Here is a 24,239-nt window from a genome sequence, read left to right as displayed (position 1 = left end):
GTTTCTTAAGAAAAGGGAATATGCCAAGAGCCTTTATCTTGTTGCCATGCCCAGCATCTGGTTTAGAACGTTACAGGTGGGGTGCACCTAAGTATTTGTCCATCTTTAAAACTTTTTATTATGGAAATTTTCAAAAATATTCAGTAAAAGAGAGGAAGCAGTATAATAAGTCCCATGTTATCTAACAACTAACTTCATACTCTCCACACTCAACTAGATTATTTTAAGCAAATCTCACATGTTATATTATATCTTCCATTAATACATCAATCAATATATATCTCTATTAAGACAAGGACTCTGTTTTGTTTAATATAGCCACAATGCTATTTTCCCTTAAAATGAACATCTTAAAACATTCTTAATTTCCTTAATTTTATTATAGTTAATATTGTCTAATAGCCACTCACTGTTCAAATTTCCCAGTTGTCTCATGAGAGCCTTTTTACAGTTGGTTTGTTTGAATCAGGATCCAAACAAGGTCCTCACATTGCATTTTGTTGATAAGTTTCTTTAAATTTCTTCTCATCTACACCAGTTTTCCCTGCAGGTCATCTGTTCCGGAAACTTGTCCACGTTTTGAATTTGTGATTTAGGGTCATAGGTGGTCCTACGTACTCTTGTTGCATTACATCAGAAACAGTGATGCCTGGTGGTCTCTCTGTTTGTGATGTTAAGATTAATCTGCAGGCTTAGGTGTTGTTAGACGAATTCATCCATTACGATGTTCCCCATCAGCTCTTCACCTAAGAACTTGAGCAATGAAGATCCAATATTTCATGAAGGGTTAGAAATTGGGTGATATTTTAATTCTGTTACTCCTTCTGCCTATGTTAGCTGGCATTCAATTAATATATATAGGAAAGCCAGAATAAATACTTCTCTATTTTTATTCACCATTTTTCATATTAATGAATAGTATTCTAGCAATCGCCAAAGATGCCAACTGATTTTTTAAAAAAGTATTATGTTCTCATGAGTTCTAATATGATACTTTTCAAACCTTGCATTATTTTTGATGCTTAAATTGGCCCATCTTTAACCAGTAGGATACTTTTTAATCTGTCTCTAATATTTTTTTATTGTTTCTTTTCTGATGTGATAAGGTATTCTAGTTTCCTCATGTGCATTTCCTACCTCAGAACTGGAATCTGCCATTTATTTGTTTCCCAGGCACCCTGACTACTTTCAGTGGACTGTGAGAGCGCTACTGGCTCTCATTTCAGCGGGTCAACCACGGCTTCTGAGACCAAGTGCTCACTAAGGGGTATATTTGGGCATTTGGAACAAAATCGGAGACCAGCAAAAATCACAGAATAAGTGGAGTGAGATTTCATAAAATAAAGTGTATTTACATATATTTTATATAAAGATATAACAAAAGATACAACATTTTTCATGTACCACTAATATATACATATGTTAGTGGCACTGAATAAGCAATTGCTAAAACAAGCAGTAGAAAATTAGAAAAATTAAAAAGATTCCTAGCATAAAACTCATATTAATTAAGATTGTGAGACACATTCTCCAAGTAATATTATCTTTGTGAGCTGCTGTGGATTCTTTCCCTATTTTTCTTGTTACCAAGATCAAGGTTGGAACAATTTAATAGTGAACCATTGCCTTGTAAGGGTTGTTTGTTGTCTGAGTATATATAGCATGAGAAACTATAACTTTAGGTAGTTTCAGCCAAAACACCAAACACATTCAATGAAAATGTGTACATATACAAATCTTATCTGTGGTGAGCTATATTACATCTCATGTTTTACGAAAGAGTGAAAGGTACAGTATCAAAATGAAGGTATACTGCATATTGACTCAACATTCAATCTACTAATTCATCAGTCTAAAGCAGCAATTTTCAACAGGTGTGCTGCAATAATTTTTAAAACATGCAATACCTGATTATTTAGTCAGGGCACTGACTTGTTTTCGCTTAGACTGTCAAATTAGAAAATGACAACAATAGCCGTCTGGGGTAAATGAATAAAAATTATAGCTATTTCTTTCATCGGATTGGCAAAAGATATAACATATTTTTCATGTGCCGTAGAAGTTTAGTAATTAGTTTATATGTGCCATGAGACAAAAAAGGTTGAAAATCACTTTGTTCTGTTCTAACATTTGACACAGGAATTGCAACAGGATGTTGAATCAATTTTAACAACTTTGGAATCACAAGTTCTCAGCTGGAAATTACTTTTCTTAAATAGAGGTTGCCACAAGGAAGATGAACCTTGTATTTAGGTTAGAAACTTTCTAATAAAGAGAATTTTAAAGAGGATCTTAAAGCGGATCTTTAAGCATGGTTACAAAGCCCCGATGTGAATGAATCCCCCTATTGAAGGAGAAGACTTGGCACTAACCATACTCAAAGTGCTCGGAGCGCCGTAAAATGAATTTTCAAAGGAAAAACACTTCCCCAGACATGAGCTCCTGAGACACTTGTAAACAATCCTGTTGCCATATAAAAGTGTCTTTTATCCTAAAACATTTAACTTATTTATCAAGGAACTTAACTTACCAAAGTCAAATACAAATCACAGAAAATATCTAAAATTAATCATTTTAATTCTTCTTTCAAAAAAGATTTTTTAAATGCCAAATATTTTTTATAATAAATGAACATCATGAGGTGTGCACATATATAAGGCTCGATAAAGAACTACACTATATCAAATACCAGTTCATGAAAGGAAAATATTTTGTATAGCTGGGCTCTCTCTGCCTGGCGAGGAGACTTAAATTCACAACTAGCCCATAAGCATCTTGAGTATGGTTCATAGACGTACCATGGTGATGAGTCATTTATACTGAAGTGAACCATCCAAGCAGCAAAGAACCTGGTAGTACAAAAAACAGGCCAAAGAATAAGAAGAGTAGCTGAAAACAAGCCATCGTTTTTTAAAAAATATAAATATAAATTTAAATTTAAATTTAAATTATTTATTGTATTTTTTCCATTACCATTTACCACTCCTAAACCCTGTTCCACCTCTACCCACCCTGGCACCCCACCCCCGCAATCACCACACTGTGGTCTGTGTCCATGCATTCTTTCCCTTTTTAAAAAAAATTTTTATTGTTATTCAATTACAGTGTATGCCTTTTCTCCCCATCCCTCCACCCCACCCCAGCCGAACCCACCTCCCTCCCCCACCTCCACCCTCCCCCTTGATTTTGTCCATGTGTCCTCTATAGTAGTTCCTGTAATCCCCTCTCCTCACTGTCTCCTCCCCACTCCCCCCTGGCTATTGTTAGATTGTTCTTAATTTCAATGTCTCTGGTTATATTTTGTTTGTTTTTTTCCTTCTGTTGATTATGTTCCAGTTAAAGGTGAGATCATATGGTATTTGTCCCTCACCGTCTGGCTTATTTCACTTAGCATAATGCTCTCCAGTTCCATCCATGCTGTTGCAAAGGGTATAAGCTCCTTCTTTCTCTCTGCTGCATAGAATTCCAGTGTGTGAATATACCATAGTTTTTGGATCCACTCATTTGCTGATGGGCACTTAGGTTGCTTCCAGTACTTGGCTATTGTAAATTGTGCTGCTATGAACATTGGGGTGCATAGGTTCTTTTGGATTGGTGTTTCAGGGTTCTTAGGGTATAATCCCAGCAGCGGAATCGCTGGGTCAAAGGGCAGTTCCATTTTTAGTTTTCTGAGGAAATTCCATACTGTTTTCCACAGTGGCCTAACCAGTCTGCATTCCTACCAACAGTGCACTAGGGTTCCCTTTTCTCCGCATCCTCTCCAATCTTTCCCTTTTTTTCTTTCTTGCATGTTCCCTCCACCTTTCTCAACCCCCCACCCCAGAGATGTCAGCCTGCTCTCTACCTATGAGTCTGTCTCTATTTTGCAACAAGCCATCTTATATATATTTGTTGATAACTTCACAGTTTTTCCTAATTACATATTTTTTATCCGATCCATTATATAACGATGTTCCTGTCTTTCTGAATAGTTGGATTTATGCTGATGTCTTGGTGTGCTTATGGAAACTAAAACCTAACTTGCTTAGAATTTTAATTTGGATCTCAGACTCTTCCATCCTTTTTCACATAGCAAAGAAAGCTCCATTTAAGTAGCATGAAACACCCAGTGTGTTTGAATTACAGTTTTTCTAGGGACTTAATAAGAGAGCCAGGCAGCTTGACCTTTCCAGGGCCCCATAAAACTTGACACTAATATTGATTTTCTTTATGTAGGATCAGCCTAGAAGAGACAACGCATGACAGTTATGTGAGCTTTTCAGAAAAAAAATGTTGTTGCTAGACACAAAGTATAAAACAGCTAGTATCGAATCTCACCCCCTTGTAATGATGCAACATGCACTTTTCAACCAGACCCCTACAAAAATGTCTAATTAAGGTGGATTTATTGGTTTTCTTTTTATAATAGTAAATTTACCATGGCAAAAGAATGTTAAAAAGCAATTAGCTTCTTATTATTTCATTAATATTTTAAAGCTTCTTTGACTTTTTAAAAAAGTCAAATAATCCAAATATCACTATGTTAAAAGCAGAAATCAGGGAGTTTCCTCCTGTCCCTTAGCGGTGAATTACTGCCAGGAGCAGCTGTCCTGTTTCACTCTTGTCTCCTTGTTGGAACTGAGAATTGCCTGCCTCTCTCTTCTTATTTCTTTCATTGTTTCTGCGACTCTTCCATGGCTTAGCACATTCTCACTCCCATCCTGGACAGTGCTAATGGCTACAGGGAAACGAGCAAGCAGGGAGAAGGTGGGACCATGCAACTCTCCTTCCTCTTCCTAAGCAATTCCCTCACCAGCATCCCTTTTCCCTGTCTCCTCATTCTCTTCAGTGCCCCCGAATATGTACCCACCTCACCCATTTGAACCCATCCCATCTCCTTTTCCTAAACTCCAAATTCTTATCATTCCAAAGCTGGACCAACCCACATGGGCACCCCTGTGCTGACAAAAACCATGAACCCATTTATGGGTTGAATTGTGTCTTCCCCTAACTCATATGTTGAAGTCCTGAGCCTCTTGGTTTGCAACTTACTTGGGAGCTTTCCAGGTGTCATTTGAAATTAGCCCCTGTTGATGGTGATGGTGATGGCTACGGTGATAGCATTTCTTACCTATTTCTATCTCCTGCTCCCTTCCACATTAGGATCCACTTTTGGTCAGAAGAGATAAACCACAGATGCTGTGAGATGGTGCATGGGCGGGGTTGTTGCATTTGTGGGAAGTGGAGGGTGAAGAGCAGTGTGATGTAAATCACGATTAGGTGAGATAAGGCAGTTGGTACTAAGATCTGGGGTTAAATTATGTTTCAAATAGACCACCCACCCTATACACACACACACATACTGAGGTTGTAACGTAAATGGAAAAAAAAGAAAAAGAAAAAAGGTACTGGGAACACAAGGTATATTTTCTATTTTTTTTCTTTTTTAAGCTTCTACAAAAATAATCTGTGAATCTAAGATTGTGAGAACCCCCCACAATTTAGAGTGGCAAAAAGGAAAGCAAAGCTCTCTGTTCCACTCTTTAGGGAATAAAGCTTTGATGATTCTCTGACTTGCACACAGAAAATACAGGCTTTAAAGTTATTAATGCTCGTAATTTGATGGGTGTGTTCAGACTCTGGATGTACCATCTTCCATGTTATTTCTGACTGGCAGGCAAATGTTCTCTCACATACATGTGTGTCCCACCCAATACTGTACACATCATTTTGGGGACCATTAGAATGTGAATGCTCCCTACCCATTGTTTTTATACCTAGGTATGAATATTAGTTAATGTTTAAAAAATCCTATGCAAAATGGGCTCAGTTAGACTCACTTTAATCATGTAATAGTGTTTCTTGTACATTTTTTCTATTCTTTATTGCAAGTCACAAAATAAAGAAAGAATGGAACTTATTTTATGTGATAGCCAATTCAAGCCACAAAATCGGGTATGAACTGAGACTGACCGCATGGTCAAGTTCATTGCCTTCATATCTAAAATAAAAATACAGTATTATTTTTGTCTTGAAGGACTAACAAAAATTTACTTAAATTTTCATTCTTGTGTTATGCTTGATTCATAAAAACACCAACCAACCAACCAACCCAGACAGCTAAGCAGATTTGAGATATAAAGATACAGTCCATCAGCACGGCTAGTTTTCTGTTAGCTTTCTCGGGGCTATTTCATTTTTAGCTTTTCTTCTCCTATAGGGCGTGCACGAACTGACCGGACTTTGTGGGGCTTAAAGCTTACATAGCTTCGGGCCTCTCTTTAAGGTGAAGTATAGAATGTACACAAAACTAGGTTCAGAGCCTTGAAAGGTGCATGTTTAAGTGAGGGGCCCTGAAGCTTAAATTTCATGAGAGTCACGGTAAATCCACCCATGGTTCATGGGAAACAGATTGTGTGTTCCAGATGGTATCTGAAAACTTTCCTGATACGGGCTATTTTTCTGCCAGAGAGTCATTAAATGTTTCTTACATTATTAGATAAGTATCTCAGACTCTCTTTTCCTCTCTCTCAGCTGCCATCAGTTTGATTAGGCTGATCTTTTAAACATCAACCAGGAATGTACCAAGAGCTTTCATATTCTGCCTGTTTTTTGCTAATAAAAACATCCTGGGCCAAATGGACTCTTTCCTGTTGTCTGTGGTCTGTCTCATGTATAATCTGTCACAGCTGATGGACTGCAGAATTGGGAATAGAGTCATCATCTTTCTGCCTTGGAGTTGCTAGGAATTTTTTTTTTCTGAAGTTGTGCTGTGAACCAAAACAAAACAAACAAACAAAAATCCCTCAGGAGTCTTACCCTGCATCATTGTTACTGTTGTTCCTTTCTGACCTCAGAAATAATTCCTAATTACTCGGAAGGCAGACCTGGCTCTGCATACTTGAGCAGATTGCTCGATTTCAATAGGGTCAGTTTCTCCACCCGAAAAATGGGGGTGATAATAGGACTTCCTCAAAGGGCTGCTTCTAGTGTTGAGTGCAGTAATGTATATGTTGGTCCTTAGGGAAGAGAGCACATTTCTTTGGATGATATTTCTTTAGATGATTTATTTGTGTATGAAAGACATTGAACTTTTCTAATTTTCACATTGACAGGGACAAATTTGATGTTCTGGACAATGTAATGCAGACTTTCTTCTTGGTCATCTAGATACATTAACATGAATTTTAGCTGTTACCTTGTTCGAGCCACTTCCTATTTTCACATTCCTTCAGCCAGTGATACCCCAGACCATAGTGCCAGCACGACCTTTCTCAGGATGCTCAGTTTTTACATTACACATGGTTTCTCAGAAATGTGAAGATTTGGCCCAAGTTCCTCAACACATGGCATCTAATAGTTTACCCTAGAAGGCCTAGATTAATGTATTCTTTAAGCCAATGAGTGTTACGTGTTTGATGTATGTGAATAAGATGGACAAGCTCCTGCTTTCATGGAGCTAAGAATCTAGTGGACAGGGTGGACCAAAAAAGAGGAAAGGAAGGAAAGGAGGGGAAAGGTGAGGAATAAAGGGAAAGAAGGATGGAGGAAGAATATCAAACACAAGATATATGTCAGATATGGGCGTGTCCTATATGGCTGTATCCTGATGCTACATCCTGAACAGGGTGATGCGAGGGAAATGGTAGAAGGATTACCTTCATTTGGGTGGCTAAGGGAAGCCTTTTTGAGGAGATGACATTTAAATTGGATTGCAATGGTGAAAAGGAGCCAATGAGAACATGCATAGTGGGGAGGACATTCCTAGAGGAGGGAATGATCCTGGGAAAGTGCTGGGGGTAGGGACAAGCATGGTGTGCTGGAGGCCGGTAGGGTTGTTGCAGAGGAGGCCGCTGCAGGGTGGTCAGAGGCAGGCGAGCCTGGATTATGTAGGGGTGAGGAGCATGGGTTTCATTCCAAGTCTGAAGAAAAGGCACTGGGGACTGCTAGTATCTGATTGCTGTCCGCCACCCAGATATTGCCTTATTCACAGTCAAAGCTGGTTCCCAACCATTGAGTCAGGGCACTAACCTGGACAAAAGATGTGGGCACATAGCTGAGTATCTCACCTGCCACATTACATTGAAACTGAGATCAGTAGAGGAAAGGCATTGCTTCTTGATTAAACAAACAAACAAAAACCCCACCTCTTACCTCTATGACCCACGTTGCTCAGTTGGTTGGAGCATTGACTCATAAACCAGAAGGTTGTGGGTTCAATTTCCTGTCAAGGTGCATACCTGGGTTGAGGACCAGGTCCCTGGTTGAGGTGCAGATGAGAGACAACTGATTGATGTTTCTCTCTCACGTCAATATTTCTCTCCCTCTCTTTCTGCCTCCCTTCCCCTCTCTCTATAAATAGATAAAATATTAACAACAACAACAACAACAACAACAAAAAACCCTCTTACCTGCCCTGTTTCATACCCCCCTTAAAGAGAAACTCCGAGTGGGCTCAGAGAGGTGAGAAAATATATTCTGAGGCTTGGTAGCAATATTTCTGGAATAAGCAGCTCATTCTGAATTGCTCGTGGGCACAGTCGTGCCTTAACCACCTTGATAACCTCACCAACCAGGCCAGCACCTTCACCGCCACGTCAGTCTCCACAAGCATTTGTGTTTGTTGGGTACTCTTTTATTTCATAGGTATTTATTGGGCACTGTTCTGAATGCTGTAAGGGAGGACTGAACAAAATAGACAAACTTCTCTGCCCTTGAAGCTCACCTTCTAGTGATATACGAGTATGGCGTGACTGCGGGATCCAGGTTGTAATGGTGGTGGTGGTTTGTGTGGCGGCGGCAGCGTGTGTCTACATGTATTTTCAGGGCAGCAGTGGGGGAAGGAAAAATAGTGGCTATTAATGTAGGAAAATGTATGACTTTCATAGAAGGTAATAGTAGTCAGTTTAAAGCAGCAAAGCATGTTATGCACAGCATCAATCCTGTATGCGCTGATGGCACAATAAATAGAACAGGCTGAAGGTTCCACCAAACCAGCATTCTAGTGGCCCGGAGGGTGCTATTTTTAGTATCAAGTAGACGTATGGCCTGAAAAGGGCCTGAAATTTCTTTTTTTTGTATCGGCCCAGAGCTCTTAGTAGCCAGCCAAGAACCTTCCCTAGCTAGTTAGAGTGGGAAGAGTATTTATGAAAGGATATTTGGTAGCTCACAGGATTAGGGGAGCCAGCAGAACAGTTTTGGAGCCTATATGCCAAGAACTATACCCAAATTGCCTGCAAGATCGCTCCCACCAGGCACGCTGAACACAGGCCTGAGGCTCAAACTGCTGCTGCAGGACTGAGGCGACCATCAGGACCCCTGTCTGCCTCCTTTGGAAGCTTCACACCTCTCCCCTATCTTTGCCAAAATTGAACTTTTTAAAACATTTTTTAAAAACTAAAGAGTACCCTGGGCAGGTGGCTCGGTTGGTCAGAGCATCGTGCAGATGCGCCGAGGTTGCGGGTCCCATCGCTGGTCAGAGCGCATACAACGAGCAACCCATGCTTGCAGGGCTGTGCCACCAAATCAATGTTTCCCTCTCTCCCCCCCCTTCTGTCTCTAAAATCAACTTAAAAAAATAAAAAATAAAGAATAACACATATGCAAAAAATGCACAAAGCATAAAATAATTACTGTATAGCAAGCTTCCATATAACTACCACTTGGGTCAAGACACAGAAATTTAAAGCACCTAGAGTTTCCTCCCCCTGCAGTCCCTACCTCTCCTCAGAGGCACAGTAGCTCTTCCTGTCCTCCTCTGAGTCAAAAATCTTACATCTGGTTGGAGGAAGCTGGGTCAAAGTTATATATTCGAGTCTCAAGCAAATCTGGGAAAGTGAGTTTTTGACATTATACCAGGGAGATCAGGATTTAAGAGATGGAAATTTCCACCAGTACTGGAAAGGTTTACACAGGTTCGAATAGCCTCACAGTGTGACAAATGGTTGCCATGTTCCCCAATGGGTAAATAAACACACTTTAGGTTCAACCAGCTGCGACTTCCACTTTTGTAGGTCAATGGTGGTTACTGTCAGCAGGTCCTGTGGTTCAACCTGATAGAAAGGCAGTGTCAGTTCACGAGCAGGAAATGAAAAGGCATCTGGAAATGGAGCAAGAATTGCTCAGGAAAGCTGAGAAGCGCTTCAAGCCAGCATCAGTTAGTAATGCGGGGCTTCGAACCTGTGATTTACCGTTGTTGCCCCAGCTTCTCTCAGGGCCAACTTAGAAGTTTGTCGCAGTAAGACAAGTGGCTCTGTGTGTGCACACAGGTGTGTTGTTCAGTAGTGAATGCTGCCAGGAAGTAGCACAGTGGCGATTTCACAGATGTGCTGTGACACTGCAAGACAGGAAATTCAACACCTGGGTAGTTGCCAGAGGAGCTGCAGCTCTGTGTGGGGCGGCCCGCCCTAAAGGCAGGAGGGAGGGCAGCCCTACATTTTATGACAGTTCTAAGTGCCTGTGGTTAAAATGCACACCCTTAATTCAAGGAAATCATCAAATGGCTCAAAGATAGGCTATAATTAGAATCAGCTCAGTGTTGCTTAATAGGGGATAAATAGAAATGACTTAGCTGTCCATTTAAAGGAGATTTGTTAAATAAAGTATTATTTATCCATGCACTGGAATGTTATGTTGTGCCTCATCATGATGTCATGAAGAATATGATCAAAATTGAATGAAATCACATGTATAAATTAAATTTCTCTATTTTATTAGTTACTCAAATATCCAGCAGGATCTCAAGAGGACCCAGTTACTTCTCCTTTCATTCCTCTAGCATCTTGTATGCACAGAAAAAAATAAATCATAAGATAATGATAAAATTATCAATAGTTTCAAACAATCTGTTTTGCCCCCCTTAACCAGAAGTTTCATATCAAATCAATTTTGAGAGTTTGATTTTCCAAAATTACTCTGTCAATTCTCCACTTCACTTCTTTACATTCCTTTTTCCAAAGAGAATACTCCGGCCAAGAACAGAAGGGAAGGTTAGAGGGGGAAATCCAAAATCACACCTTTAGGGTGCATAGGTGATGTGTAAACAACAGGAAATGGGTCTGTTATAGGCAGGCCATCTCTCTGGTGTGTATTTTTCTTGGCAGTCTTGGATTACAGTGTAATCTGAAGCTATATAAATCTGTCACCAACGCTCTTGATGGGAATGTAATTTGTGAGAGTATTATAGATAAAATGCAAGGTACACTCAGGGTTTTATAAATAACAAGATTGCAATCTGGTAGCTAACTTACATTCAGCTGTTCTTATGTGTCAGCACTAGTAAGAGTTTTATATACATGCTCTTATTTAATACTCATTTAATAGGAGTACTATTGTTACTTCATTTTACAGAAAACCAAAGCCAAAGAGTAACTTGCATAGCTCTTGCAGCTAGTAAATGATGGATGTGTATTGAAATTAATTGATAGTGATGATGCAATTTCATTGAGGCAAATCACTTCCTGAAAAAGATGCTGAAATATTTTCAGAAACAGACTTTATATTGCTGCCCTCATTTCTCTTTCTCTTCTCTCTTCTTTCTCATTGTCTTCTCTTATCTCTTCTCGCTTTCCTTGGGGTGAGGTGGGGGGTGCACTACAGGCATTTGATGGTTTCTCACCTGAAAAAAAAATGTGTCCTTAAATCCTCATCTGGAAGTGTGGTGATAGATTGATGATGCCATTGGCGCTGAAAGTTTTAGGAAAATCTTTGGGTTGCTATCTGTGTCTCAACTTTCACTGCATGCCCTCTAATTTCAGCTCTATCCTGGACAGATGGATAGAAGGCTCTTTGCAACAGGCATCATATAATGTAAAAGATACTTTCCTGCCAACGCAGGTCAGTGTGGTGTCTGTCCTCTTCAGCGTACTCCAGCATGCTAATGACTTTCTTTGTAAACAGCTATTGAATTTTGTTCCTGCTAAGCTGCCCCACCCCCCGGAAATAATTTCCTGAATTATATTCTGCTCTGTGGTATTTCACAATGTGCTGATTCTGTACACTGTATCAGACATTTGGACACATCTTAGTGACAGCTTGGTGGATGAGTGCTGGTTATTGTTGAACTTTGCTTCTACTTTACTTGGCTGCCAAGAAACTTTTAGGTCTTACATGCCTAAAATTGTAGTGAATCTGACTGAAGAAATACTTATGTAATGGAAAAGTAGCGAAGTGCCAGGTAATTGTCATTGACAATGTGACAACCACAATGGAGGCTATAAATACTTTAGAAACCACAGGCACATGCTCTTCTGTTTATAGCCTTCAGAAAATAATTATAACACTGAGTAAGGTAGCAGGTCTTAGCAGTGAACAGGAAGAAAGTGGGCTCCTCCTGTCAGTTCTTCCTCCAGTCCACCTGAATGCAGGGGAACTGGGAGCTGCCATGCCGTGGACACATGCATCTTGTTGACTTGAGATTGAAATAGAAGATACTCAGTGTTAAAGCAGCTATTTGAACAAATGCAGTTCTTTTTAAAAAACCCTCACCCAAGGATATGTTCATTGATTTTTGGAGAGAAAGGGAGAGAAAGAGAGAGAAACATTGATCAGTTGCTTCCCATACACAAGCGAGCGGGGACTGAACCCACAACCTTTCGGTGTACAGGATGCTGCTCCAACCAACTGAGCCACCTGACCAGGGCTGAACAAATGCAATCTTAAATCGACCTTAATATGTAACATATTCAGCCCAGCCGGACCAAAATTCGCTAAATTGATATGATTGGTTTTCTATAAGGAACTTCGTACCTAGAATTTACTACAGCTTAAGCAAGTTGAAAAAAATATTTTGTGTTCAACTATTAAAAAGTATGCCAGTACACAGCATCATTTTGACAAGATTCCATTTTTTTGACCTCGATAGACTGAAAGTTATAGTGTTGTCTTCTTAAGGCAGTTTTGAAAATTCCGCCGTTTTGAAGTTGGATTACTAGAAACAACATACTTGATTACCAGAAATATTTCTCCTCTTCTTTATGTGCTTTTTCTCTTTATTCTGACTGAATAAAAGATGACTTATTATGCACACTGTAGTTCAGAATTTATAGTTTTTTTCTTTCTTGGAAAACTTTTAAGTGGTGAACTTATTATTCTGCTTCCTATTCATTTTCACAACATGTGAGCAATTCACAAATAAAATATTTTCTTGAAAGACTCATGGCCTACATGGAATTAAATAACTAAAAATTAAGTATAACTTCTCTGATTTATTTTGTCTGACATTACAAATATATGTGGACCCAATAGTTGCACAAAGCTTGGAACTATACATTTCTATTATTCAGCATCACACTATGACTGGAATTCTCATATGTATTTGTTGTTTCTAAAAGGATATATTTTGCTCCAGCTAACCCATCTTCTCTCAATATCCACATCAACTGTTACCCGATTTCCCTGTATATTTAACTTTTTGAAATTTCTTACTTCTTTTGTCCATAAAATGAAAGCTTTCACAATCATTAATTACTGTAGAATTTGCTTTTGCAGTAATAAACATGCATACATACTGTGGTAAACTTAGAGAATTTCAATATACAGGTGCTCCTCTACTTATGATGGGGTCGACCTCTCGATAAGACCATTATAAGTTGAAAGTATCATAAGGTGAAAAAGCATTTAATGCGACCAACCTACCAAACATCTTAGTTCGGCCTGCCTGCCATGAGCATGCTCAGAACGCTTGCATCGGCCCGCAGTTGGGCAAAACTGTCCTTGGCTGCTGCCCCGCATCATCACAGAGTATTGGGCGGCGTATCGCTAGCCTAGGAAAATATCAAACTCCAAGTTCAGAGTATGGTTTTTACTGAATGCTTCCACACTATCGTAAAGTCGAAAAATCATAAGTTGAACCATCATCATTTAGGGACTGTGTATAAAGTACATAAGGAAATTTGGTACCTCAAGTTACATCTACATATTTTAAAGTGAATATTCAGATATTAACAATACATTGTAATGACCAGTCTTATGTTACTAACATGATTAATCTCATCTGATATGATGGTACCTTTTTCAGTCACCTGGTCATTGATCATATACAGGCTGAGAGGACAGAAATTGTGTTGACATAGTTGTTTGGATTTTTGTCTTTTCAAAAGTCAGGACTAAAGCCAAACAGTAGTTTTTTTGTTTTGTTTTGTTTTTAATTAATTTATTTTTAAGAGAGAGGGGGAAGGAGGGAGAAAGAGTGGGAGAGAAACATCAATGTGTGGTTTCCTATTGAGAGCCATGTTGTGGGGACCTGGCCTACAACCCAGGCACGTGCCCCGATTGGGAAACGTACTGGCGACCCTTTGGTTCACAGGCCGGCACTCAATCCACTGAGCCACACCAGCCAGGGCCAAACAGTAGATTTTGATAAACAGCAAAGGTGAAGATAAAGTTCAACATATTGCTAAGGAGATCTGAAGACTAGAAAACAGTGGATGGGAAATGGAAAGGCTTGTGGAGAGGTGGCTGATAGAGCGATGCAGAGGAATTGAGTACCTAAGTGCCTACAGAGGACATACGAGGGGGACAAGGCACATAGCCTTACGGATTCCTGGACAGATTCAGAGCCTGGAGACACCTGCAGTACTGCAGAAGGTGGTGGTAGCGTGAGAGGCTGACAACAAGAAGAGAGCGCCAAGTACTTATGGGGTGACCATCCCTGGTCTCCACTGGCCCTGCAGTGGGAAACGCTCCTGCCCCCCCCACATCCTTCTCCACCTACCTTCTCCAGGGGATTAGACATTTATTTGCTTGTGTGTGTGTGTGACGTGTAGACAGTAAGACTAAAGAACTGCAAATTCCAGGTATAGCCGAGTAGAGGAGTAAGGAACAAAACTGAAAAAAAAAAACTTTAAAGAGTAGGAAGTTCTCTCTAACCCCCAACACACACACCACCAGCACAAGCAGCCCTTTCCCTTTCCTGCCTTCCGTGGGCCAGGCATACCGCTTTTCTCCTAAAGAGAAGGGTGAGGGTGCACTCTCGGGAGAAAGCATGTTTAGGCACTGACCTTTGCGGGTCCCCAAGTGCAAAAGCCCGTTTGTCAGCCAGCACCTCACAGCAAAGGCAGGCAGTTGACAAGCCCCAGCCTCACGCACAGAGGTAGCACTTAGCTTTTCAGGTCTCTGTCTTAAACGTGAAGAGTCTGGCAAATCTCCCCAGACTTTTGAGGAAAGACTCCATCCAAAACATATTAAAACAGGAAGGACACAAAACCCTTCAGGAGAAAAAGTGACGCAGAGAGCAGAAGAAAACCTGCCTCCCCGCGTGTTACTCGACCTGCTCCCCCCACTGTGTCTTCCCACCGTTACCTGCGGATGGCGTGCTTTCAGATTCCCCTGGAGCGTCCTAGCTCTCTCCCATCATTCCTGACGAGATTCCGTCCTGCCTCGGCATATACCAAAATTCAAGTTAGGCTCAGCTAAACTAGGGATTATTTGTTTTATGACTTTATCATGAAGAAGAAAAGACAAAAACTGGCAGAAGCTTTGAAACTGCAGTCGTTCTTTATAATATAGTCCAGGATCAAATTCCTAGGCACACAGTCTACCCACAGAGGCCGCAAGGGGCGGGCTGTTTCCGTCTCCTAGATGATTATCTTACAAACTTTGAAGTGATTGTGATTTTGTTTGCTCAGCTGTCCCCACTGCTGCCACACGTGCACTGCGGCCGCTGGGCTGAGGGGAGGCTTTTCTCTGGGCCTCAGAGCTCTTTTGGTTAACCTCCGGCTCTCTTGATTGCTAAGTGCTTCGAGAGCTTTGATGCCCCGGTTCCACGATCTCCTCCTCCCTTGAGGACATCCACAGAGCTCCACCATCCTTGGGCCAAGAGCCGCCGGAGGTCCGCCCTGCTAGCTCACCACTCCAAAGGTGAACCGAAGAGTCTGAGTGACGATGTAGGGCCACCTCTCATTATCACGGTCACGAACAGGTCTCTGGAGGCAGCACGCTGGTGGTTGATTCAGAGCTAGACCCCAGAATTCCTGGCCTTGATGCCATTATTCTCTCTACTCCATAAAATAAAGGGGCAAAAGGAGAGTCAAGGAGGCGGGAGACGTACCTAAAGGCAGCGGAATAGCACAGTTCTGGCTGAAAAGGGCAGTGAATCCAGAGGGAGCCTGAAGGGCTTCTGGTTTTAGGATTGGTGGGCAGATTCCTGCTGTGAGGATGAAAGGTGCCACCAGGAGCCTGAGGACTTGTCTGAAGATTGTCTCACAAGCCACAGCCTCTTCTGACCCACAGCCCATTTCTCACGGCTAGACATAACTTCTGGGCAAGGAGGGTGATCCAGAAGGAGAGCTCACTTCTCTAGGAACCATGAGCTTGGATTTGCAACTTCTTCTTCTTATATTTTTTTCATCCTCACCTGAGGACATGTCTATTGATTTTAAAGAAGTGGAAAGGGTAATAGAGAGGGGGAAGAGAAACGTTAATGTGAGAGAGAAACATTGTCCCCTGCCGGGGACAGAACTGCAACCTAGGTAGGTGTCCTGACCCAGGATCAAATCCACGACTTTTTGGTCTGTGGAAGATGTACCAACCAACCAACTGAGCTATACCAGCCAGAGCTGGCACTTCTTCTTTATCACTGTTATCAGCTGCCAGGTTTCCCCAAGCAGAGCTGTGGCTTCAGAGACACAGAGATCCATGAAGCAAAGAAGCCAGGACTGCAATGAGCCATCCTCCCAGGCAGGCAGGAGAGGGAGGAGGGGCCTGTAAAGGAGAAGGTGCAGCCATAGGGAGGCAGGACTTGACCAAGCACTGTGCTGTGGCAAACTAAGAACCTCAAAAACTAGAGTCAAACATGCCAAATGCTGCAGAAATCAGAGGTGAGGACTGTGGAAGCTTAGAAAAGGTTGTTCTTTCAAAGAAGTAGTTTGTTGTGCTGGAAGAATATTCTGATTGCAAAGAAAGAAGTGAGGTGGGGATTGGAGGGGCAGCAAGAATTTACTACTATAAGAGCCTGGTGTTGAAAGGAAGTAGAGAGACATTTAAGAAGGGTTGACAGATAACCTTGGTGTGCTTACCAATGACAGTTCAGTGTATGATATTTGATATATATGACACATGGCCTGGGAAAGCTTGTCCCTTTGAGGAAAGGTTTTAGAGAAAAACCTTCAAGATTGGGGAAGAAGTCTCTGCTGGTCTACTTACAAAAGGTGGGACACCAAGTGCACTATTTCGTGTAGAGCTGCTCTTGCAATATCCACACCTGAGGCTCGGCCAAAGGACCGAGCTTTGAGAGGGACAGCCACACTCTTCTCCCCGGGGGCTGCAGCCCCCGCCCCCTTCTCCCTCCCTTCCTTCAGGCCATCAGTACATCTCTACCTTCAAGGCCCAGGGGTGCAAGAGGCACATTACCTAGACCGCCTCCTCTCCGCTCATGCTGCAGAGGGTCTGGGAGAGAGCAGGGACTCTTTGGTAACCCTCCTTATTTTAGGCTTGTCTACCCTTTAGCAGGGGATTGGCACCTGCTCTTTTATTTCCATAAAGGAATAAATAAATTAAAACTTGCAATGACATTTCTGAAAGGTTAACAACTCCTGATATAAATCCTATAAGGGGTGGTCTGTGATGGAATGGCCAGGGTAGGGAGGAGAAGAGGTGAAGGGAGAGCTGAGGGTTGGTTTCTCAGCTCTTGTAAGGTCTTAGAATTGAAGTGAGACTGGAATTGAACTCTCCACTGGCAGAGGCCTCTGAATTCTCTGCCTTGGGAATGTGCTTCAGTTTCTATAGCAACCTATGCTTTGTGTCTTCAGGTGGGCCCAGCAAGGCATAGAAATGTCCCTGTGAAAACACTCTGCTGAGATTTGATCTTCCACAGACGGAAACTGGAAGAAACTAGACGGCTCTGCCAGCGGTGGAAATTTCCAGATGTTTGACATGGGCTGTCTTTCGCTGTCCAATTTGATAGGTGCCACCAACAGTACAAGCAGAACTGAAGCCTTCTGGGTAGAGACTCAGGCCTGTTTTTTTTCCTTAGGCAGGGCACCCTGTCTTATTCAGGTCTTCCAACCCAAGCATAGCCCAAGCATCACTGGTTAGCCTGATGATGATGAGGAGGAGGAGGAGGAGGAGGAGGAGCAGGAGGGGGATGCTGCTGCTCATAATGAGAACTTGACCGTGTGTCAGGCACTGTCCCGAGAGCTTTGCAAATATTGCCTCACTGCACCCTTCCACAGCCCAACGGGATAGCAGCACTGTCATTTCCATTCCGTGGCCATAAAAGGGGCGGTGGTAAAAGTAGGCCTCCACCACTTACATTAGCTATATGTCAGCTTATGTTAACATGGCATCTGCTCTGCTCAGTAACTCTGCCAGATGCTGGAGACCAGAGGAATGTGTGCAATGTGTTATAGGTGGTATGATGCGCATGGGGTCGTGTGCGGGTGTTGTAGCGGTTGAGCGCAAGCTTTCTTATGGGAATCCCTGGGTTAGACTCCTGACCCCACCCCCTTGGGTAGCTGACTTAACTTTTCTGTGCGTCTCTGTCTTCATCTGAATCAAGGAAATAATAGTGCTTTCCTCATAGGAGAGTTGGGAGGATGAAGGGAAACAATCAGTGTATAGCATTTAGCACAGCACACAGTAAATTCACTAGATATCAGTCATTATAACCACAGTTCAAGTAAACTATGCATTTGTTAGAAAGACACCACGGAGTTAGTGGTCTCCAGGACCTTGGGAGATAAGAAGGTGGAACATTCTGGACATGCCTTGAAAACCAAGAACTGAAACATAATTAATTCAGAGTGGTTGTAGTGTGCATCTCTTGTTTTTGCCTGCACCGCACATACTCTCTCTTCCTCTGCTGAAACGACCCAGCTTTACTTTGGGAAATGGGTCTTCCCAGTTCTGTGGGGTTCTGACCTGGTTCCTCCCCATCAGGCTACATGGGCTCTTTTCCGTTTCCCTCCTGATTTTCTGAGCTCCTGGGATGGCAGCTGGGCTGCTGACAGTCCTCTTCCCCGAGCTATGAGGAGAGCCTGCTCGAGGCGGCAAAGCGAGTCAGAGCTCTGAGGAGGTCATTCGCACCTCTGCCTCCAGATGTGCCCGAACCTGGATGCACACCAGGTGCCCCTGACTTGCGATTTTGATAGTCCTCTTTTTCCCTTAACCTATTTGAACTCAGTTTCCATCTTCGTAATTCAAAGGATACTCCAGATATAGTTATAAATCTGTTTGAATATATCCCTAAGTCCTAGGTAGAGTGCAATTTTATGTTTTATTACTTACAGAATATTTTTGTATGCACACAGCTTACAAAAAGGTAATAATAATTCCACCTATCCCTGATCTCTCTGCCAGCCGGACACAAGGTTGATTAGGTTAAGTAATTTGTTCAAGGAATAAAAAAGTAGAGGTGGGACTCAAACTCAAGTGTTCTGGCTGTAAAAGCTATGATTTTTCTACTATGCCAAGCTTCCACTTCACCAGTGGTAAAATTGTTTCCATCTGAATGAATTTTTGACATTATTACAATATAAAAGCCAGTGAATAAATAGATTAATTTAGCAAAATTCATTTTAAATGTCTTTTGTGGATTATTCTTTTTGAGAATGACAATTGGAAGTGGTGCTTTCTATTGTACTACTCAAGTCCAACCTGCCTACCCGTGCATCACACAAGCCTTGGTTCCAAGGGAAGAGCTTGATTTCCTCTTCTGGGAAACATGAAATTAATACGTAGTTTACAGTTACCTCTGTGTGACGTAAACTATGAGGAAATGGGGCTGAGAGTGGCCTTTACCTTCAAGTAGCTTGGTCTCCAGTGGGGAAGATACAAATGCAGTGAACTGAATCTCTTGCAAGCCAGTTAGATTTGTGCTGCTAGTCAGTACAAACAAAGGGCTGTAGCCACAGAGGAAGTTCCAAGTATTGGTGGGAATGGGTCCATCAGGGAAGAAAGGCTTCCTGGAAGGGAAGTATTGAGCAATGTCTTGAAGCATGAAAGAATTCCTCAGAAGAATGTATACTCAGGTGATCTAAGAGGTTTACAAAGCTGGATCCTAGAACACTCTATGGTTTCATTGTTGGCCAGCTACCTGCAGGCATTGGGCTGGGAGCCTGGAATGCAACAGGGATATAGATGAAGTCCCCCCGCCCCCCGCCGCCCCCGTCACAGCGCTTATAGTTGGGTGGAGAGGACCAGCAAGGGGATACAGTAAAAGGCAGTGGGAGTAAAACTTGAGCGAATGCAGGGTGCTGGGAGCACACAGCAATGGCCCTGTCTTCCAGGTCAGTCCTGGATACTTGTGGTAAGATGACTCGTTTAGGGAATGAATAGCAGGTGGTTTGCTGGAGCGTTTCTACAGGGGCTGGAAGCAGGAGTTGAAGTGAGAGCCTATGTAGGGACCAGATGGAGACAGGAGAACTCAGGGAGGAGCTGGGATTGTCCCTAACCCCACCCTCTGTCACTGACGTTAGGTAAATGTGAAGGACTCCCTTCCAGTAGCATGGATTAGGGGCTTGTAACAGAGAACTCTAGTTGTTTCTCTAGCTCTCATTATTTAATCCTTCCTTCCTCAGCTCATCCTCACAAAGAGTTTCCGCCTCCTTCTACCTTATTTGTTACACACAGGCCCAAACCGGCATTCCTTACCTGTGAATAACATCACAGGAATGGCCCCCTGGAGATGGCAAAGCAAATATCTTTCCTCTACCCCAGCCCCATGGCATTTCTTCCCTTTTCTCTGAGCCCCCTGTGGAAGACAGGGATTAAGAAGTACAAAAACTAGTCATGGGAATGTCAAGCACAGCATAGGGAATATAATCAATAATATTGAGATAACTATGTACGGTGCCAGGTGAGTACTAGACTTATGGGGAATCACCTCCTAGTTATAGAAATGTCTAACCTTTAGCTTATATACCTGAAACTAATATTAAATATTGAATGTCAACTGTAGTTGAAAAATAAAAACAAACTTTACAAAAGAAATTGTTAAGCTATTTACACCAAATAGGATTTGTTTATTCTCCTGTGCAAATTAAAATTAAAATGGGATTAAAAGAAATTAATGCCACTGCTACATCAAGAAGGAAACCATATTCCTCCTTTGTCTCACGTAGGAAAAGGCCTGCTGTGTGTCGGCTGTAGTGTTTGAGATTTACCACTAGGTGGCAGAAGGGGATAAAAGTTTTCCTCAAAAGGACCCTTGTCAGGTGGCGTTTTAGACCTACCTTCCTGGTTCTCTTCTAGCTTTGCCTCTCCCGGTTAGTTTCAGGCTCTCAGGAGAGGTTTGGGAGGAAAATACGGTGCAATCTTTGAGACAGAACGGTCGTCTAGGTCAATGATTCTCAAACTGTGGTTCTCAGATTCCTGGGGGTCACTGAGACCCTTTCAGGACGACCATGAAGTCAAACTCTTTTTGGACTAATACAAAGACATTATTTGTCTTTTCCCATGGTTAATATAGCTGCACCAATGGTACAAAAACATGGTGGTTTAAACTGCTGACATCTTAGCGTGAAGCAAGATGCTGGCACCAAACTATCGGTAGTATTCTTCACCATCGCACATTTGTAATAAAAATAAAATAAAATGCCAGTTTCACCTAAGAATGTCTTTGATCAAGCAGTACAATTATTCATTTTACTAAATCTCAATCCTTTGATGGGGGGCTCAAATGTTGGAGAAATTTTATTCAGGTAATAGTTAATAAGCTTAGCAATCAATGCATGTAAAAAGCTATTGTCCCGGGGTGGGGTGGAGGGATGGGGAGAAAAGGCATACAACTGTAATTGAATAACAATAAAAATTTTTTAAAAAAAGCTATTGTCCCAGGAACTGAAGGGATGACCCACCCTGACCAGGAGACCATAAGCAGCTCCACCTTTGTGCCTCAGGAGAGCTGCAAGCAATTCAAGGTGGTATCTGAGCCACTGTACTCCAGGATAAGACACCCACCACCCAGGGCACAGATAAAGAGACCATTGCCCAGGGAATGAATGAAAGAATGCTGCAGCCTTTTATCTGATTGACTTTTTCCCTGAATTCCAAACTGCTTACCTATACTTTCCTTCTCCTCATAAGAAGGGTTGGTTTGAAATGGAATTTAAGATGGTGTGTTAGGGTTCAAACCTGCCATCTTCTAAGGTCGCTGGCCATCTGAATAAAGTGCCCATAAAGATTCAACCCCTGTCTCTGCTTATTGGGTCCGGTAGGTGACAGGCAGCAGGAAAAGTGGCTTTCCTGGTTTCACCTTGAATTCATGTCCTTTTAATGTTTAGTGAGACAAAGTCGAAGTACAAGAAAAGCAGTTCTGCATATCAAAGTAGGATGGTTGTCTTGGAGAAAAACATTTGTACAACTTCAACAAGATTCCCTTTCATGAACACTTAAAGAAAAAAACACAGTCTGGCAAACAAATTATAGTTTCTCATACTCCAGGTGTTTGGCAGATATTTATTCAAAAGTAAGGTGAGCTAATCCCTTTGAGAAAAACAACACTATTTCTGCCAATAATAAATTTTGAGCTTTCTAGTGAAAATGAGAAATTTGGAAAACTTGGATCTAGCACAGTGAGCTTCACAAGTTTTCTATACTTGAAACTTTCTGATAAATTTGGTGGTAACATTAATGAATTTGATATATTTGAATATTGTATGATGAAATGTGTCAAAAATCTGATTTGCATAACCCATTGAATCCTGAGTAAAAGATCTATTCAAAGCGCAAGAAAGATCAATATATTTTAATGTAACAGAATACAAAAAGTTCATCAATGTGGTTTCAGATTCCATGTTGTTACTAATCTTTAAGAAACTAATATTAGTAGTTTGGTATTGTACCAATAGTTGCAAGCTTATCTGAAACACCTCACCCTTTTCCAGCTACTTATCCATGTGAGGCTGGATTTTCTTCACATGCTTCTAACCACCAACTCTACCATGTTGGAGGAAGTGAATGTCTTGATTTGTCCCCCTTGTCCTTTAACTACCGCAGATAAACATGCCTTCCTCCTTTGTCTACAAAGTCTTCTTTAGAAAATAAGATCTTGACCAAGATAATCTCACTTGGCTGTTTATGCTTTGCCAACAGCAATCTGATCCTATCCCCTTGTATTATAAATATTTTGCAGTTTACAAACACCATATGGCCCACTCATATACCCTAAGGAAGATGAGGTTGAAAGGGTATTTACCCACAGCCATACTAACTCTGGCTTTTGGATTCAAGGTCATTTGCAGCCCCATTACACCATTGTCTTTGGTAAGCATTTCTCCTCTTGAGCGGTTAGAGGAGGGAGGGAAGAAATTGGAGACCAATCAATTCTGCATTTTGTAAAGACCTAATCTGTGTCGATTAGGCAGGACTGACAAGGGTGAGCTTCTTGTTTGTGGTGGTAATGGTCCCAACTATACCCAAATTCTCCTCTTGAGCGGTTAGAGGAGGGAGGGAAGAAATTGGAGACCAATCAATTCTGCATTTTGTAAAGACCTAATCTGTGTCGATTAGGCAGGACTGACAAGGGTGAGCTTCTTGTTTGTGGTGGTAATGGTCCCAACTATACCCAAATTCAGATTCTTCATTCAAGTGGCAGGGAGCCCTGGAAATAGGGAGAAAATCCAATTTGCTTCAGAATGAAAGGCAGTGCTCCTGCCAGTTGAACCCTCAAGGGGGCACTAGAGGGTTTAATCTGTCTGTGCAAGTGAAGTGGCCTGATACTGGCCGTGGGGTAGGCGGCTCTCTTCTAAATTTCAGTATCTTCACTTCATCCATTGTTACATCTTTGCTTCAAGTATAAGCAGAGCCGCAGAATAACCTCAAGTGAGGGAAGCTAGGAATACAGTCAAAAGGATGATTTCTTCAGAAACCAAGAGTAGTTTATGTAATCTGTCATCAGCGCCTCTTCCGTTTATTCTGTTTTCCTCCTTTAGACAACTCCTCTCTACACTTGGCAACTTTAGCAATATTTACATTTGTATGGCCCCTCTCAGTTTTCAAAGTATTTACACAATCATTAGGAGACAGGACAGTGAGAAGCTAGGAAAATTCCTTGGCAAGTGGAATAGGGAAACTGAGACAGACAGCTGAAACAATGGCAGAGCAAACTATAGCCAGGTGCAGATGGTCATCAGGGCTGAGGAGCCCTGAGTGCCTGGCAGGGGGCAAAACTGGGGAAACAAGGACCTCAACCCCATGGTAACCTTTCCTCCCCTGGCCTTTCCTCCCTGGAGATAACATCTAGGCCTCAGTGGCATTTCACTCCAGGCCCAAAAAAGCAGCAAAACTGGGCAGGTGATGCCATGACCCCTGCAAGGAATAAA

At 41.9% G+C, this 24,239-nt stretch overlaps 1 long non-coding RNA gene and 1 pseudogene across 1 annotated transcript; one reads left to right on the top strand and one right to left on the bottom strand.

Annotated features, from left to right (window-relative positions):
* Nucleotides 1–339: 339 nt before the first annotated feature.
* On the bottom strand, nt 340–15,349 carry LOC123480439 (uncharacterized). Its single transcript, XR_006656454.2, has 3 exons — nt 15,280–15,349; nt 2,799–2,849; nt 340–753 (listed from the first exon to the last, which is right to left on the bottom strand). It is a non-coding gene; the product is annotated as an uncharacterized lncRNA (long non-coding RNA).
* Nucleotides 15,350–16,771: 1,422 nt separating this feature from the next.
* LOC112310989 (V-type proton ATPase subunit d 2 pseudogene) overlaps nt 16,772–24,239 on the top strand; it is a 40,759-nt pseudogene continuing 33,291 nt past the window's right edge.

Source organism: Desmodus rotundus, chromosome 7, assembly GCF_022682495.2.
Source record: "Desmodus rotundus isolate HL8 chromosome 7, HLdesRot8A.1, whole genome shotgun sequence".
Classification (NCBI taxonomy): Eukaryota; Metazoa; Chordata; class Mammalia; order Chiroptera; family Phyllostomidae; genus Desmodus; species Desmodus rotundus.
This window is presented reverse-complemented; position numbering and strand designations above follow the sequence as displayed.